Below are 18346 nucleotides of genomic sequence, written 5' to 3'. Positions count from 1 at the left end.
CAAAAAAAGAACTGAGATGACCTGAATGAGTGTGTTTACAATGCTACTGCCTTAAGTGTACTTATATCTGAAACCGAAAGGGAACATGAAGAGATTAAGTCTTATGTGAAGCTTGATGACCTGTCTGTGATTAACGTGACCCTGATGACTTTAGTTCTGTCTGTCACATGTAACAGAGGCCATTTGGTGGCCTATCCGCTGATCCAGAAATCCTCAAACAAAATGAAAACAGCAACCGTCCTAACGGACACACAAGTTTAACATCACATCGCTTGTGCTATGTTAATGTTATTGTTTTCCCTTTTATCTATTCTCCACTTCAGTCAAACCCTTGTGTGTCTATGCTGTGTAACTATGGTGATGGTTTAATGTAGGGGTTTGGTTACATCAGACATGGATAGTGGCACTTGACCCACTTCAGCAGGAACCTGATTAGCAACACAGCCACACATCACCTTCATCATTACCGTCATCATTATTATCGCAGCCGTAGTCCTAATCTCACGTCTCTGCTTATGCCATTTAGTGAGGATTTAGTCTGTATACATCATGAAAGCTATCAAATCCCTGTTTCAAGGTGTGCCGCCTATTAAGGGTCTGTCTTACCGGAAAGTGCTGTAATAAAGTTTCTCTCTGTAGTTAAAGGGAGAAATTTGCTTTCATCTTCCTCTCTCTTTGCCTCAGCTGGCTTCAAACAGCTGATTTCAGATACAGGCAGGTGAGACACCTTTATAGCTACAAACACGTACTGAAAAGTCTCACTACTGACAACATAATAAAAACAACGCTCTAATAAAAGTGTTCAAGCATTAATTTTAAAATGTGGAGGGTTTTTTTCAATCACATTTACTAAAACATCCATTAATTGTGGGTACACTCTCAGAAAAAACATACAAAAGTGGTCACTGGGACGGTACTTTCTAAAAGGTCCTCATATTTAGGTACAGATATGTATCTTTAAGGTACAAAAGTGTACTTTTTCAAAAGGTACCGCCCCAGGGACCATTTTTCTGAGAGTGTACGTGCTTTTAAAGAGGGTGGTGGTGTGTATATGCTTAACTGCATTTATTTTGTGTGAACAAAGGTTTTTAATGTGGTTTAGTATGTAACACGCTGTTTAATAAGTAAATGTGTCTTGGTGTAATGTAAATTAACAGACCCATATGTAGCATCCCCGGCTGAACAGATGACAACTGACTCTCAACTGATGTTTATGAAAGATTTAATTTCTAGGACAAACACCGTAAGAGCTTGTGCCCTTTGTCAGCCAGGAGCTTAGTTGGAGAAATAAACCTTTTTTAACAGCATGTACAAAACGATCACCTTACGTCTCCGGTAGCGTTAATCAGACTGACGCTTCCCTTAGAAAGTGCGCGAAAATACACACACAGCGCCTCCGCACTTCCTCTCATATTTCAAAATAAAAGTATGTGGTCAAAACATAAGCACTAAAACAAAACAAATCACAAAAAAGTACACTTTAAGCATTCAACAAAATCAATATTTAACTAAAGCAAAAATAAACAAATAGCTCTTTAGCAGCATTTTGCTCAAAGTTTAGCAATAAGGTCCTTTTTGGTGAAAGCCTTTTTGTACAGTTCCTTGACAACATCGCCCTCTACAGCTGGAGGTAAAGATGTCAGCTCATTTCATTGATGGGGGAATTAGTGGTCATTTACACTCCCACCAAATCATGAGTGATTTATATGTCATTAAGGAATATAAATGACCAATGATTTTTAAAGACTTAAAGTAAAAAAGTAACCTTTAACTGAAAACCCAATATAATGAAAAGGATACACGTGGTTGTATCTGGAAGCGGCTAGACGGCCTCTAGCAACAGTATCAGCTTCTGGACTGGCCTTTCAATGACAGACAGCTTGTTAAGGCGACGACCATCCTTTTCCAGATGCCGGTCACCAAGACATATCTTAACCCTTCTCACAAGCCCGTCTTTATCTGTAGTAGTCTCTGTAACTCTGGCCAGCCGCCACTCATTCCTGGGCAGATTGTCAGCCTTCTCCATGACAATATCTCCTACTTGTAGGTTTCTCTTTGCTGTGTGCCAGCGCTGTCTGGTGGCAATGTTGGATAAATACTCCTTACGCCAACGACTCCAAAACTGCTCGGCGAGATACTTGACATGTCGCCACCTTTTCCTTGCATAGAGGTCTTCTCTGAGGAATCTGCCTGGTGGTGGTAGTGCTGGAACAGACTTCATGGTAAGCAGGTTATTAGGAGTGAGAGGTGCAAGGCTGTTGGGGTCATTTAGGTTGTCGACCGAGAGTGGTCTACTGTTTACGATTGCCATTGCTTCATAAAAGAATGTCCGGAGTGATGCATCGTCCAGTCTGTCAGAAGACAGTGAGAGAGTTGAGCGTAGAACATTTCTTACTGTTCTGATTTGTCTTTCCCATATTCCACCTGCATGGCTTGAATGGGGCGCATTTAGGACAAAGTCGCACTGTTTCTCAGCTAAGAACACTGTCAGACGATCCTCGTCAATCTCCTTGAGAGCATTCTTAAGCTCATTCTTGGCTCCTACAAAGTTGGTGCCTTGGTCACATTTGATTTCACGTACTGCTCCCCGTAATGCAATGAAACAGCGCAGGCCATTGATAAAGGCATCTGTTGACATGTCATTAAGCATTTCAATATGAATAGCTCTGGAGCTGAAACATGTGAAGAGAAGGCCATACCTTTTATGTTCTTTTCGACTCTGTTTGGTGATAAAAGGACCAAAGCAGTCCATACCACAGAACGTGAATGGTGGAGATGGATTTGTACGCTCTGAAGGGAGGTCAGCCATTCTTTGTTCCTCTGTGGGTCTCCTGAGCTTCCGACATGTTACACAATGATGCACATGGGAGGCTACTGCTCTGTTCATACCTGGAATCCAGTAGCCTTGTGATCTGATCTCATTAATTGTAAGGCCCTTTCCTTGGTGTTTGACATTCACATGACATTGAGAGATAATCATCTTTGTTACGTGGTGATCTTTAGGTATGACTGCTGGGTGTTTGACTGAGTTGGGTAGGGTTGCATCGCAAAGCCTTCCTCCCACCTTGAGTACTCCTCCTTGATCTAGGAAGGCATCAAGACGATATAACTTGCTGCCAGGTGACAGCTGGGCTCCCTTGCTCAACAACTTGATATCCTTAGGATATGTGTTTCTTTGTAAGTCCTTAATGATGATGCATTTGGCATTTTCTCGTTCAGCTACAGTACTATAACTGTTGGACTTATCTCCTTTGGCTCGGCGAACAAGGCGAGCTACAGCTTGGACAGCTCTAGACCATGAAGACAGCTTTAACAAGCGGTCTGAGAGGCTGATTTCTGTTGTTTCTGTACTCAGTGTCTGAACTTGTCTCACTTCAGGATCTCCAATTGCTAGTGCAATGTCAATATCTGCAACAGGAGGTATGTCTTTCTTCCATAAGAAACTTGGCCCTGTCAACCAGTTTGAGGTAAGAATCTCACCAGCGTTCAAACCTCTTGACGCATGGTCAGCTGGGTTTTCAGTAGTGGGAACATATCTCCACTGTTGAGGATTAGTGCTGAGATGGATCTTCTGGACTCTGTTTGCCACGAACGTGTGAAAGCGCCGTGCTTCGTTGTTTATGTATCCCAAGACTACTTGAGAATCGGTCCAGAAATGTTCTTCTATGTCTGCATATTTCAGCTCCTGTTTCAGCATTTTGCTCATGGCAACTGAGATGACGGCAGCCGTCAGTTCGAGCCTGGGAATAGTCTGGATCTTAATGGGAGCAACTCTGGATTTCCCTATGACCAGGGCACAATGGATGTTTCCTTCTTCACTTGTTAATCTTAAATAGGAACACTGGCCATATCCGCTGTTACTGGCATCAGAGAAGTGATGCAGTTCTCTTTTGATGACCTTTCCAAAGTTTGCAGGCGCATAGCAGCGAGGTATATCGATCCGCTCCAAGTTCACAAGATCAGCTTTCCAAAGCTCCCACCTTGGCTGCAATTCTTCAGGAAGGGAATCATCCCAGCCTGTTCCATTTCTGCACATTTCCTGAAGCACTAATTTTCCATTGAGCAGGAAAGGAGCAATAAAGCCCAGCGGATCGTACAGTGATGCAACTGTGGATAGTATGCCACGGCGTGTTGCTGGCTGGTCTTTGAGGTTAACAGAGAATCTAAATCTGTCAGAATCAATGTGCCAGTGGATCCCTAAAGCTCGCTCTAGGGGTGTGTCGTCAAAGTTGAGGTCAAATGACTTTACTTCAACAGCTCGTTCAGAAACTGGAATGCTATCCAGAACAACTCTGTCATTGGAAATAAATTTGTGCAGTCTAAGACCACCTAAGGCGCACAGTTGACGAGCTTCTCTTGCTACCTGAACAGCTTCTTCTGTACTGGCTACACTGGTGACACCATCATCTACATAGAAGTCTGTTGTGATGAATTTTGAGCCAAGAGGATACATGGACTCATATTCCTTAGCGAGATGTTTCAGGCCATAGTTGGCGCATCCAGGTGATGAAGTAGCACCGAAGAGATGGACCTTCATGCGGTATTCTTGTGGGTGTGAAGACAAGTTTCCATTTTTCCACCAGAGAAAACAGAGGTAATTTCGATCTGCTTCTTCCACATGAAACTGGTGAAACATCTTTTCCACATCGCACATAAGGGCGACGGGATGTTGTCTGAACCTTACAAGAACACCAGTCAGATTATTCATTAAATCTGGACCTTGGAGTAAATGGTCGTTAAGGCTGGTACCCTGGTACTTGGCGGAGCAGTCGAAGACAACACGGAGCTTGTCTGGCTTTTTGGGATGGTACACCCCGTGATGAGGGATGTACCAGTTCTCTCCATCCTTTCCTTCCCTATATACTTCTTCTGCATCACCCTTTTCAATTACCTCTTCCATAAACCTTACGTAGTGTTCCTTGTACCTTTCATCTTTCAACAGTTTCCTTTTGAGATGATCGAGCCTTAGAATGGCAAGCTGTTTATTGTTAGGCAAATGAGGTCTTGCTCTGAAAGGGAGAGGCATCTCGTAATGTCCGTAGTCATTCTTCCTGATGCCTTGCTGCAGTTTGGTCAAGAAGAGGATGTCATCCTGTGAAACTGTTTTATTGTCTTCACCATCATCTTTGAAGTCAGACTCCAATACTTTAATAACATCTGCTGGAGTCACTGGGGGGAGCTCTTTAATGCTGACTCGATGACAAATGGTATTGAAACTTTGCAATTCATGGTCTGATGACAGACGACCAACAACGCTCCATCCTAGGTCTGTATGAATTGCATAGGGTTCATCGTCTCCTCCCAAAATTACCTCTTTTGGTGCCAAAGCCCTTGGACAGCTGTAGCCTATGAGAAGTCCAACCTCACAATCTTGCAGAGGTGGAATTTTGTCCACTATTGTAGAGAGATGCTTCCAATGTCGTGCTGTGTCACAAGTAGGGATGTGAGTACGGCTCACTGGAATAGAGTCCTTAGTGTAGGCAGGAGGCAGACTGAGAACAACAGAGGAATTGTAGCCTCTTACTTTGAGTCCAGACACTCTTTCACTCGGCATGATAACATCCTTTGAAGTCATAGTTGTTAATTTCAGTCTCACAGGACAGGAGTCAGCATGTAGCTTGTTGCTCAATTCTCGTTCGATAAACACAGTATCACTCTGGGTGTCAAGCAGAGCATAAACAAGTTTTTCAGAGCCTGGATTCCTCTCAGTTGATACCCACACTGGCACGATCATTGAAGTATTGGTGGAAGTTTCATGATTCTCTACTTTGTGAGATGTAGCAGTAGTTGTCTCTGTGTCACCTTGGTTTGAGACTGGTGCAGGGATGAATTTCTTTGTGTAGTTTTCATCATGTAGACATGTTGGATGTCTACCTTTGCAGCTGTCACAGGACAAACGGTGACGGCAGTCTTTTGCAGCGTGGCCCGGTTTCATGCAACCGTAGCAGAGTTTGTTCTCCTTCACATATTTCCGTTTCTCTTCCAGGGATTTTGCCAAAAATTTAGAACAGCTGTGAATCTTATGCTTTCTGTCTTTGCAGAAGAGACACGTGATATAATTTCCTTTAGCAGGGCTTTGTTCATTTTCATCATTCTGTTTATCTTCTGTAGCTGTTCGAATGTGAAAGACGTTAGCCTTGTTCCTTTTACTGTCCTTATGATTCCATTTTTCTGAAATGTGGTCAGAGGCACGAAGAGCGCTGAAGGAGGTGACTGGATTACATGTAATCTCTGCTTCCATTGACATGAAGGTGACAAAATCTATAAACTTTGGAAAGTCATGAGTCTCAATCAGTGTCTGCGTGACCTGACGGTTCCACCGTGCTGCTGCCCAATCTGGTAATTTGTGTACGAGTTTTTGGTTTTCATCACAGTCATTCAGTATTTCGAGCCCTTTGACGTGAGGCATAGCTTGATGACATGCGTTCAAGAAGTCTGAGAATTCTCTGAACCCTTCAGCATCCTTAGACTGGATCTTAGGCCATTTGGATAGTTTTTCCCTGAATGCCTTCTGTATGACAAATGGCTGTCCATACCGTTGATTCAGCTTGTTCCATGCGTCATTATAAGCCTCATCATCATTCCTGTAGAAGATGCCATCAAGAGATTTGCGGGCTGGCCCACCAACATACCTTTTTAAATAGTGCAGCTTGTCAGCAGAAGATATGGCCTTTCCATGAATGAGCGACACAAATGCAGCCTTCCACTCAATGAATTGGATAGGATCACCAGTGAATATGGATGGTTCTGTTGTAGGCAGCCTGTTTAGGGCTATGCTATCTTGTACAGCTTGAGCGAGATAAGCTATATCAGATTTTGGAGGTGAGGATTTAGCTGTGATGTCAGTAGGACGTGATGTTGTAATGTTGGTAGGACATTGAACGGGAAATGGAACCACCTGCCGCTGCGCCATTAAGCTTACATCCTGGTGTTCTCCTGCATTTGAGTTTGAAGAACGAATGCTGACTTCCTGTGACATTTCTTGATCATATGCTTGCAGTCTGGCTCTAGCCGCTTTTAGATCCTTCTCTACTTTTAGTTTTTCCAGTTCACACTTCCGTGCTTCGATCTCTTGAATTATTGAGTATTCTGCTTCTTTGGCTGCTAATTCAGCTGCTGCATCTGCCCGCTTCGCTGCAATTGACATAACCGTAGACCTTGATGATGTGGGGCATGAGACTGTGGATCCGTAGACAGAGCGAGCATGATCATGATGGAGTAACTCACGAAGGCTGTGTTTTACATTTTCTTGTTCAAAGTCCTCAAGGCATGCCATTCTGTCAAAAATGATCTTTGAAATGTCTTTTGTCACAGCTTCACAAGTATCAATTCTGCGTCTAGTGTCACTGGATGGAGCAATGTGATCTCTGATTTCCAGGTAAACTTGCATGACATCATCCCTTCCCTTCTCAAGTATATTAATAAGTGCTACCAGTTGGCTCTCACTGACGTCTGTTTTTAACTCCTTCCTTGTGTCGCGAGCCAACTCTTTCCATTGTTCGTACAGCTGAAGCAATTTTTTCTCCTTTTTCAGGGCTTCCTCCTTTATATATGCACGCATCTTCTCCGTAGGGTTCCGTTGTCGATCAGAACGGCGAAGCTCCTCCTCTTCTGTTCCATCAGGAGCGGCCTCCACTTGCTGTTCTGGGTCTTTAGTTTCAGATGCATCCATTTTCTTTAAAGGAGTGCCACAGACAAATCAATTCCTTTGGTTGTCATTAGACAGCTTTCAGATGTGTGGTAGAACTGATGGCGTGAAGCTGTTGTTCTTCTGGGTAAAGCTCTTACTGTAGCATCCCCGGCTGAACAGATGACAACTGACTCTCAACTGATGTTTATGAAAGATTTAATTTCTAGGACAAACACCGTAAGAGCTTGTGCCCTTTGTCAGCCAGGAGCTTAGTTGGAGAAATAAACCTTTTTTAACAGCATGTACAAAACGATCACCTACGTCTCCGGTAGCGTTAATCAGACTGACGCTTCCCTTAGAAAGTGCGCGAAAATACACACACAGCGCCTCCGCACTTCCTCTCATATTTCAAAATAAAAGTTTGTGGTCAAAACATAAGCACTAAAACAAAACAAATCACAAAAAAGTACACTTTAAGCATTCAACAAAATCAATATTTAACTAAAGCAAAAATAAATAAATAGCTCTTTAGCAGCATTTTGCTCAAAGTTTAGCAATAAGGTCCTTTTTGGTGAAAGCCTTTTTGTACAGTTCCTTGACAACATCGCCCTCTACAGCTGGAGGTAAAGATGTCAGCTCACTTCATTGATGGGGGAATTAGTGGTCATTTACACCATACATTATCAGAAAAAAATGGGCATAAAATGGTTCCACGCTATCACTGGGGACTCACTGGAGATAGAAATGGGTCCTCTCCGAAGTTGGCAGCTCTGGTGCGGACCCGGTGTGGATTCACCACTGAGTCTATTGCTATCCAAGGCCCTTTAAAAAGGTCTTAAATGAAAACACCACCATTTTTCAATATTTTACTATATTCTTATCTTAACTTAGACAAAATAAAACATACCTGTCTTTCTTCAATGCGTGCACTTAATCTTTGTACAGCGTGACGTGAATGTGTTAGCATTTAGCCTAGCCCCATTCATTCCTTAAGATCCAAACAGGGATGAATTTAGAAGCCACCAAACACTTCCATGTTTTCCCATTTTAAAGACTGTTACATGAGTAGTTACACAAGAAAGTATGGTGGCACAAAATAAAACAAGGCTTTTTTTAAGCGTTTAAAAAATGAGAACTATCTTGTATGGCAACTGGTGCAGAAACATCATAGGCTAGCGGTGGGACACACAGAGATGAAAAGGGTATGTATGGTCTTATTTTTTCCATCACAGAGGTAGGGATACGGTGAATAAGCTAAAGTCCCAAAAGTTGGCATGTTCCTTTAAAGTCAGTGTAAAGTCATTTTAGAGAATTGTTTTTAAGCACACTATAAATGTTAGAAATTTATTGCTGAAACACATCACAAAGACTGTGAACAATGTACTGAATTTAAACAGTTTTTTCACATTTCTGTGTTCAGGATAATTTGGGCGGGGCTAAAATATATTTGACCATTTTATTAGATCTTACATGATATTGATTTGAACATTTTATTAGATCTAACCATAGACTGTAAAAAAAGATTGACGACACGACGTCGGCTCCCTCCATTGTAATGAAAAATGTCCGACCATGGTCGCCGCCATGTTACGTAAAAACGTCAGTTTGGAGCCAAGGCTTGCGCAGAAGAAATCATCCGTGGAGCAGGAGGCAGAGCCGCGGTATTAAACTTCCGCCTAAACGCTTGCGCGCCCAATTCAACCACGCCAATCATAACGACACGCCCTGTTTCTATAGCATTAAATTACTAGCTAAAATGAAACTTGAACATAATCAGCATGATTACAACTACCTGAAAGGACCAAAAACATCTTACGCAAACTTTTATAGGATGTGTAAATAATTTTTTGTTTAAAGCAGAGTCCCATTCGTTTGAATGGAGAGGGCGGGGTTTATGACTTGTACTGCAGCCAGCCACCAGGGGCGATCAAAGAGCCAGCGGCTTCACTTTTCAAGACTTATGAGGCACACCCGGATCTAACATTAAAATGGTGGCTCAATGATGCACTGGAGCCACCGAGCATGGCCCTGCACCTAACACAATCGTAAGCATCCTGCAAGTAATCCTGCAATGTTATTGGTTAATGAAAATGTTGATTCAGGACCATCAATGGTGTTGTTGATCCAGGATCACATCTTACTTTGTGAAATCATGTTCAGGGATACTACTATGGGCCAAATCTCGTGAAATCTCACCAGATGAGTGCTTTTTCATCCTAATTCTATCCCCAAACCCATCTCTAAACCCAACATCTTGCGAGATTTGGCCGTAGCTGTATCCCTTTAGCCAGAACCCGGTAGCTTTTCCGCCAGTGGGCGTGGTTTCAGCTCCGAAAGCGCACACGCCCCCAGCGTTTGAGAGCAGAAAATCCTGCTAACTTTTTTTATTTACTTTGGCAGGCTTTTTATCATTCAAATTCAGCTGGGTGGTTAATAACACATTATTCTGTGGTGTGATGAACTCAGAACACATATTTACTATCAGTTTATACGGACTTTAATAGTATGCCAGACAGGATCCTTTAAATACTTGTGATGTTACATCAGTGAGTGTACAAAGCTTCACTTTCTAATCAACTGACTCCACCCTATACTTTAAATGTCATCTCATTTTCCTTCTGTAGAAACTTAACATGCAGATACATGCATGCATGGATTTCCAGGAAAAACACAAATATTAATAATTTTGATCAGGTAAGTCTATTCTTGTACTGGAATCTCTCATTGACCTTTCTATGGTTTCCGGTTGCTTCATTGGTTGACTGATTAAATACCAACAAAATGTATTTCCCCTAAAAAGGTACATAATCTAGTTTTGAAGATAATATTTACCATGTTTACTCCTAATCTTAGAAAAAGTAAAAATATCTCAGGGAGGAGGTACACAGAAAAATGGTCAAAAGTGGTCCTAGTTGCACTGGGGCAGTACCCTTTTAATACAGGTAAGTACACCTTTGCACCTAAAGAGTTCATACTGTAAGTACCTCAGAGTTACATACTGGTACCAAATGTATGCATATCTCTACCTAATAACAACATACAGCATTAAATATGAAAAGTGTACTTCAATCACCCAGTCAGTGTCTTCAATCCCAACTTTGAAGCTAGCAGTGGGTGCGTCAGACAGAGACTTTGTTATTTGTACACACTGTGACTATACAAATCCAGCCCAGTCTCCTGAAGATGCGTATAAATAGCACGAAGTGTAAAACTCGTGCAATACATACACCAAATTCCACTTTGGCGTGCATATGATACGCCAATCCTTCCCATTCACTTAAACGATGCATCTTTTTTGTCGTTTTATTTATTGGTTTCTCAATTTTTTGCTATTTTTTACCATTTTCGCTTGGGTTTAGGGTTAGAACAACTTTTTGTTATATAAAAATGACATCCTAACCCAAACCCCAACTCTAACCCCAACTCCAAGCGACCATGGCTTAAATATGGACAAAAACATGGAGCAACCTGTATATTAAATAACCTCATTAAGCAAATCTAAAATCTAACCCTAAACCCAAGCGAAAATGGTTTAAAAAACAGAAAAAAATTGAGAAACCAATAAATAAAACGACAAAAAAAGATGCACCGTTTAAGTGAATGGGAAGGACTGGCGTATCATATGCACTCCAAAGTGGAATTTGGCGTATGTATTGCACGAGTTTTACACTTCGTGCTATTTATATGCATCTTCAGGAGACTGTATTGACAAATCACAACATATAAATAGGAAAATGTTGGCTTTATTTTGACACTTAAGACTGGAAGTAAATGCTAGCTGGAGCCATTTACTTCTAGTGTTTGTGCTAAGCTAGGCTAGCGAATGGATGTTACTAATGTGAATCGGTAACACTTTACAATAACAGTACATGAATAATCATGTACTAATACATAAATTAATAATTACTTTAATATGAAGTAATGATAAGTTAAGCCATGTACTAATCAATAACTAACCATAACTATGTCATGAGTCATATGAATTCATGCATGAATTACAGCCACCTTAACTACACATTAATACATGTTTGTTAGTTAATGCATTAATTAACACTTTGGGTAACCGAAATCAAACATGCTCTAGAACAGTGGTTCCCAACGGTTTGCAGGATCTGATGCTTTGTTTGAGGTCAAATAAAGATGTATAAAATGTTCCACTTATAATTTTAGAAACAAAAGATATTTTTCAAATTCATGTGCTCACAATACCAAGATAGCAGGTAGTTAAAGTATTTTATTATGTAAGATAATTGTTCTCTATTTTTGTGTGCTTGTCAATGTAGATTGCAAAATCAAAAGGAAGGTTGATGTAAACATTACGGCCTACAACAGGCTGTCCGCTCGTTACACTTGTGGTCTGCTGCTTTTGGCGCTGTCAAAATATTTCAGTTAAAATCATTCTAACTATTCCTCAGAAATGACAAACATGCTAACCAAAGTCACAATGCCAAATGTATAGTGTTCATATAAAGACCATCAAACCGTCAATCATACCAGTTTATTTGTGAAAGCTATTAAAATGTTATCTTTATGTTATTTTAATTATTGTTTAATTAATTTTTCGCATTGTATCAGGATCAGCGTTCAGCCAGGGGCGGATCTACGGGTGGATTGACAGCTTGCCCACCCAATCAGATTCATGGAAATACATTATGTTTTTTCATTCAAACCGTAATTCTTCAACCATTTGAACTATCAAAAAATTAGAATTGCTCCTAAAGAAAACAAATTGCGCTTTTTGGCAATATATGGTTTATTACGGTAATGTCTTGCTTTCCGTCCACCAATCGCTGCTGTCATCTAGAGCGGAAGAGGCGGGTTTGAAGAGAGCGCGGTAGGTTAGATTGCACTGAGTAGCAGATTCGTGTGTGAACGAGCGGTAAAGAAAAGACTTCTAAATAAAAACGGTGTACACCAGCAACACTAAAGTTAACTCGCTCTTGGTGGCTCGGGACTCGACGGCCCGACTGGACTGTTTAAGTAGATTTTCAATAAAGCAGTGTTGATATTTTTTGCTTCTGGGTCCTCTTATGTTTCAGAACCAGTGCTTAGGTAAGCCACGTGCGTTTAGCTAAATAAATGCTCAATGCTTAAATAGTTCATCGTAAATCGTTGTAATATGCTTATGACTTGCGAATGTTATGCTTATTTAATTGAAATAAACCAAGCTTAATGACGTATGCAGCCTGCATATCCGACCTCCGGAGGATGCAGCCTTCTGTTTGATGCCCACCTATTTAAAAACACTTTCTGCCTCCGCCACTGGGTAACTTATATTTGTATTTGTTAATGTATGATAAGGTCATGACTTTACTAAGGGGGCACATCATTACTAACTCATCGTTAACTACTCATAAACTAACATAAATTCATGATTTGTTATGGTATGATTAGGTCATGACTTTACTTGAGGGGGCACATCATTACTAACTCATCGTTAACTACTCATAAACTAACATAAATTCATGATTTGTTAATGTATGATTAGGTCATGACTTTACTTGAGGGGGCACATCATTACTAACTCATCGTTAACTACTCATAAACTAACAAAAATTCATGATTTGTTAATGTATGATTAGGTCATGACTTTACTTGAGGGGGCACATCATTACTAACTCATCGTTAACTACTCATAAACTAACAAAAATTCATGATTTGTTAATGTATGATTAGGTCATGACTTTACTTGAAGGGGCACATCATTATTAACTCATCGTTAACTACTTATAAACTAACATAAATTAATGACTTGTTAATGTATTATTCTGTAGGCCCTACATAATGACTTTTCTTGGAGGGGTACACTGTTAAAAAGTTATCAATTACACATTCTATACAAATTCAGCTCATCAAAATCCAAATTTTTGGTGGTTTTAAAGGAGAGGAGCAAATGTGAAAATTAGTCAGACATTTGGAAGGAGTAATAATGGCTTAAAAGAAGAACAAAACAAATACTGTATGTGCATTTTGATAATAAGACAAGCCAGTTGACACAATAACCATCGTCTGTAGGCTAACACTGATTTAAATTTAGAAAGAATAGCGTCTGTCACTCTTAATGGCAGCAGTGGAACTAATTTTAATTATTAATCCATAATTGCATATTTAATGATTAAGGTTAACAGTAAATGTTGCAAGAAATCCAGTGCCATTCAATGTTTTTAGCTCAGCTGCAGGAGCAAATATATAAACAGTTTTGCATTACAAACCTAAACATTTTGCATTAACAAAAGTTATTTTCGTTCTTCTGGAGAGCTTGTTTGATATGGAGTACGCAAAGTGTTAGTTAATGTATTAACTAACAAACATGTATTAATGTGTAGTTAAGGTGGGTGTAATTCATGCATGAATTCATATGACTCATAACATAGTTACGGTTAGTTATTGATTAGTAAATAGCTTAACTCATCATTAGTTCATATTAAACTGATTATTAATTTATGTATTAGTACATGATTATTCATGTACTGTTATTGTAAAGTGTTACCTGTGAATCTGTAAAATTAACAGATTTATATATTTTATATTATATATTTTTTGGCTGCATGTGTTTATCCAGGAAAACAATATGTGGGATTCCCTCTCTTCAAAATAGTTTTGGCCTTAATGATGTTTTGGGCTTCTATATGCGCGTGTTGGCGTGACAGCACCAATTTCACAATCTATTCAATCCATTCAATTGACCTTAAGACCTCATTGCACATTTTCATCTCTGATCATTTCACACCTCCGTGTTTCCTGACTAGTGTGTGCGTGCTTATTTGTATTCTCTGTCTCACTTTCTTTAGCCGGTGTGGCTCAGGTGACAGATGGATCATGAAGAGCTTGTCGCTTATCTGTCAGTGCCTGTTTGTGAAGAGAGCTTTCATGAGAACTCTATTATAAGCCTTTTTGTGCATGCGTCTGCGTGGGGGGGTAGAGACGGTCACTGTACACAAGACCAGTAGTGTCAGTCCACCAAATGTGAACTCTCCCCTTGTTACAACAACATTAAGTATTAAAAGTGCACTTGGCACCCAGTCAGCGTCTAAAATCCCAACTTTGAAGATATAGCCCTTGGGTATCTGAATGAAGTCATGAGAGAACATGTCGATCTAGGTCAATTTTGTGAAATCTGCTTCTTCTTGTGTTATTATTGATTTTATAAAAAACTACATAAAACAGAATTCAATGAGACCTACTGGGAATTGAAGCCTACAGGTACACGTTTGTTCTCACTCATAATGCAATGCAGCTCTCAATTGCGCCTCTCAATCACGATTTTTCCCTCTCAGAAAGCTTTCCTGACAGTACAGGGAGAGACACAAGCTTGTTGCAGATTCATCCGCAGACATATGTTTGTATAAAACATCTGATAGGAAGAGAGAGGCAGAAAGATAAAGAGTACGAGGGAGAAAAAAGCGCATTTCATGGTGAACAAGTGCATGACATGCAAGAAAATTGCGTAACACGGCAGCAGTACACGACAGCCGTGGTCGTCTGTGTTTAACCTTTGTTTTGCGTTTGGCTGTAGACCTATTATGCATGCAAAGCTTTGTATTTGCATCAACAAAATTAGCTTCTCACATGCAGAAATGTTCCTGTCCACTGTATGTGATAGATGTTTGTCGGTTGATATACAGGAAATAAGAACTAGTTGCAGATGAATGTCAGAGTTAACGCCGAAAATACAGATTCTATTTGTAGCTTTGCTCTGTTTCTTGAAACGAGAGTAAAAATCTAGGGCAGTCTGGTTTTATTTTTGGTGAAGCAATAACCGGCATTCGGACCACTACCTAGTCCTCATCCTCCATTAAAGGGAGGAGTTCACCCAAAAATAAATTCATTTACACATCCTCATGTTATTTTAAACCTTTCTTTATTCTGTTAAACACAACACAAGATATTTTGATAAATGATGGTAGGCACACAGTTGACGGTACCCATTGACTTCCATAGTATTTGTTTATCCTACTACAGAAGTCAACTGCTTCCCATTTATTACAAAATCTTCTTTTGTGTTCAACAGAATAAAGAAACTCATACAGGTTTAAAACAACATAAGGACATGTGAATAATGACAGAATTCTCATTTTTGGGTGAACTAGCCCCTTACGTGTTTATTTAGAGACTCTTGACGAGACTTTTCATCTAAGTGGTTGCATAATGAACCAACTCAAAAGATCCAATGCGAAAGTCTCTATGACTTTGAGATTTGGTCTACCTACAGCACCTCCGTCAATAGCCTCTTTCACCCAGTAATTTCGGTAAATTAACATGAATTTACCAGAATGAATGTACAATTAAATAGGGTGACCATACGTGCCATTTTTCCTGAACGAGTCCTGTCCACGATTTCGGGTGCGTCTTCCGGAAAACGTATTTGTCGATAGCATACGTTATAGATGATTATTATTATTATTACAGAAAAGCAACCGTTACATTTTAAGGTAAGAATGAAACTACGATTGTATGTCTTATGTTTTTAACTGAATGGCACGAATGGGAAGAATAGCACGTATGGTCACCCTACATTAAATACAAAAATGCGCTGTTCACACACAGTGACGTTCCGTCTTTTTAACAGTAAGACATCATTCACACATCAGTATCAAAATACTGGTAAACTCACGAGGAGAGAAAACGGAAGTTACCTATGGCGTGCGGCGAGCCCAGTGTTGTATTTGTAAACAATGGCAGTTATGACTTCATATCCACGGTATGTATTTTGTTGTTTTCACATCTGTGGCAAACGCTGACTGTCGCGAAGTTGCTTGTGACCAAACATCATGCATTTGCATATTAGGCTTCACATAGGGTTTACTAAGGACGTCGGCAAATAGATGGTAAGCTGTTTTTAACAACTTTGGTGAAGAAATGTGGATGTTAACTTCTGGTGTGCTCGACTTTTAAGCAGCGTGTGTTTGGAAATGTCTGTAAACAGTGCGGGGGTAAAAAAAAGCCTGGTTCAAAATTTGTTTTTGGTCTGTATAGCTAATTTTACCCTTCATTACAACTGTGAGAAGGGTTAATTTTTTTGTAACTCATCAGTTTAAATTATATTAAGCCTTAAAGTTCTGTAAAATTAAGGGAATGGCCACTTGAGTGAGGGGTGAACTGCCACTGCTGTCACTAGAATCGAGATAGGCGGACGTGGTTTCAGCAACCAATCATCTTAGCTTCACCCACGTCCCACCTTTATACCCATTTACGGATATCCGCGAGTGATGCGCGGTGACGCACGGCCAAGATGGTTTCCCATAAAATTTCCGTAAAATTGGCAGAGGCTTCTGTGTGAACACAAACGTGTCATGTAAATGTTCTGGGATCAGTCCTGTAAAGAGGACCTAGTAACATTGCCGCAACATTCACGGAAAGCATTCTGTGTGAACAAGAGGCAGAAACAATGCCGTAGTGAGGACGCGCATGTCATCAAAAACAGAAGTTATGGTTCAGCTCTTTGACACAGGGATTTTAAACGCAGATTAATATTCACAATAACAAATGTCGGCAAGTGATCTTGCCGCGAAATGCATGCGTGTGATTTGTTGAGAGAGAAATCACGGATAATTAGCAAACTTCAGGATAAAATGTCACGTGTCTTTACGAGGTCTTTACGGGATGTGTGTGAATGCACGCAAAGATTACGGAAAATAATTTGGAGTGTGAATGAACCAAAAATCAAACGCTCCCGAACAAATCCCGGATGCATTTTCAGTGTATTTTCCGTAACCAGTGTGAAAAGGGCTTTAGATACTTATGCTTCTTTTTAGGTACGAAAGTATACTTTTTTTAAAGGTACCGCCCCAGTGACAACTTTTGTACCTTTATGTACCTTTTTATCTAAGAGTGCACTATTTTATTAAGAATTACGATGCCAAGCAGAACCACATATGGTCTGATGCCAATAAAAGAAACTTTCTGGATGCTTAAAATATGAATCTTTAGGAACACTTTCATCTTTGAGGCCTTTTTGTAAATATCTCCAAAAGTTTTTTAAAGCTCTAACTGATTCATACAAAATTCTAATTTATTACAGGGGTTACATACTGGATAATTATGGGAGGCATGCATATGTCTGCTGTGTCTCAGTATGACACCTCCTTATGATAAGCTAAGAGAACGCTTGAAGGCATTTGATTTGAAGTGCAGTCTGAGAACGATACGATAAGCTAAATATAATACTATTGAGCGCCAGAGAAAACATCATGCACATTCACATATAAACACACAAAGCTTGGACTACACAGATCTTTAAAAAATGACATGACACTCAGGAAGTCATCGGCCGCCTCCTGTCTCGGTATACAAATCAGGCAGAAGATATTTGAATAAGCGCTTGAGAGAATAAGAGGAGAAACATTGTGCAATTCTATAAACAGGCAAAAGTGAAACAACACTCTAAAAATGTCTGGGTTATTTTTGACCCATAATGGGTAAACATTAGACAGAACACATTGTTGGGTTAAAATTGATATGCTGGGTTGTTTCAGCCCAACTACTGGGTTATTATACCCCATGGTTGCATAACAACAACCCAACATTGGGTCATTTTTCACCCAGCATGTGTTCTGTCCAATATTTACTCATTATGGGTCAAAAATAACCCAGACATTTTTAGAGTGAAGTTGCAAAAAAAGAGGCTTGAGGATTCGTACGGAAAAGGAAAGCGATGAATGTGTATAGCAGGAAAAGGTGAAATGAAACTATATTTACTATCTTTACTTTATTGTG

General features: G+C 40.0%; 1 protein-coding gene across 1 annotated transcript in view; it reads left to right on the top strand.

Moving 5' to 3' along the window:
- The first annotated feature begins 10511 nt into the window (after positions 1–10511).
- Positions 10512–18346, top strand: part of exoc3l4 (exocyst complex component 3-like 4) — a 38228-nt gene continuing 30393 nt past the window's right edge. Inside the window, exon 1 of the mRNA XM_073812882.1 lies at positions 10512–10572. The gene's annotated coding sequence lies outside the window, so the exon portion shown is untranslated. The remainder of the gene's footprint in view (positions 10573–18346) is intronic.

Source organism: Paramisgurnus dabryanus, chromosome 20, assembly GCF_030506205.2.
Source record: "Paramisgurnus dabryanus chromosome 20, PD_genome_1.1, whole genome shotgun sequence".
NCBI lineage: Eukaryota > Metazoa > Chordata > Actinopteri > Cypriniformes > Cobitidae > Paramisgurnus > Paramisgurnus dabryanus.
This window is presented reverse-complemented; position numbering and strand designations above follow the sequence as displayed.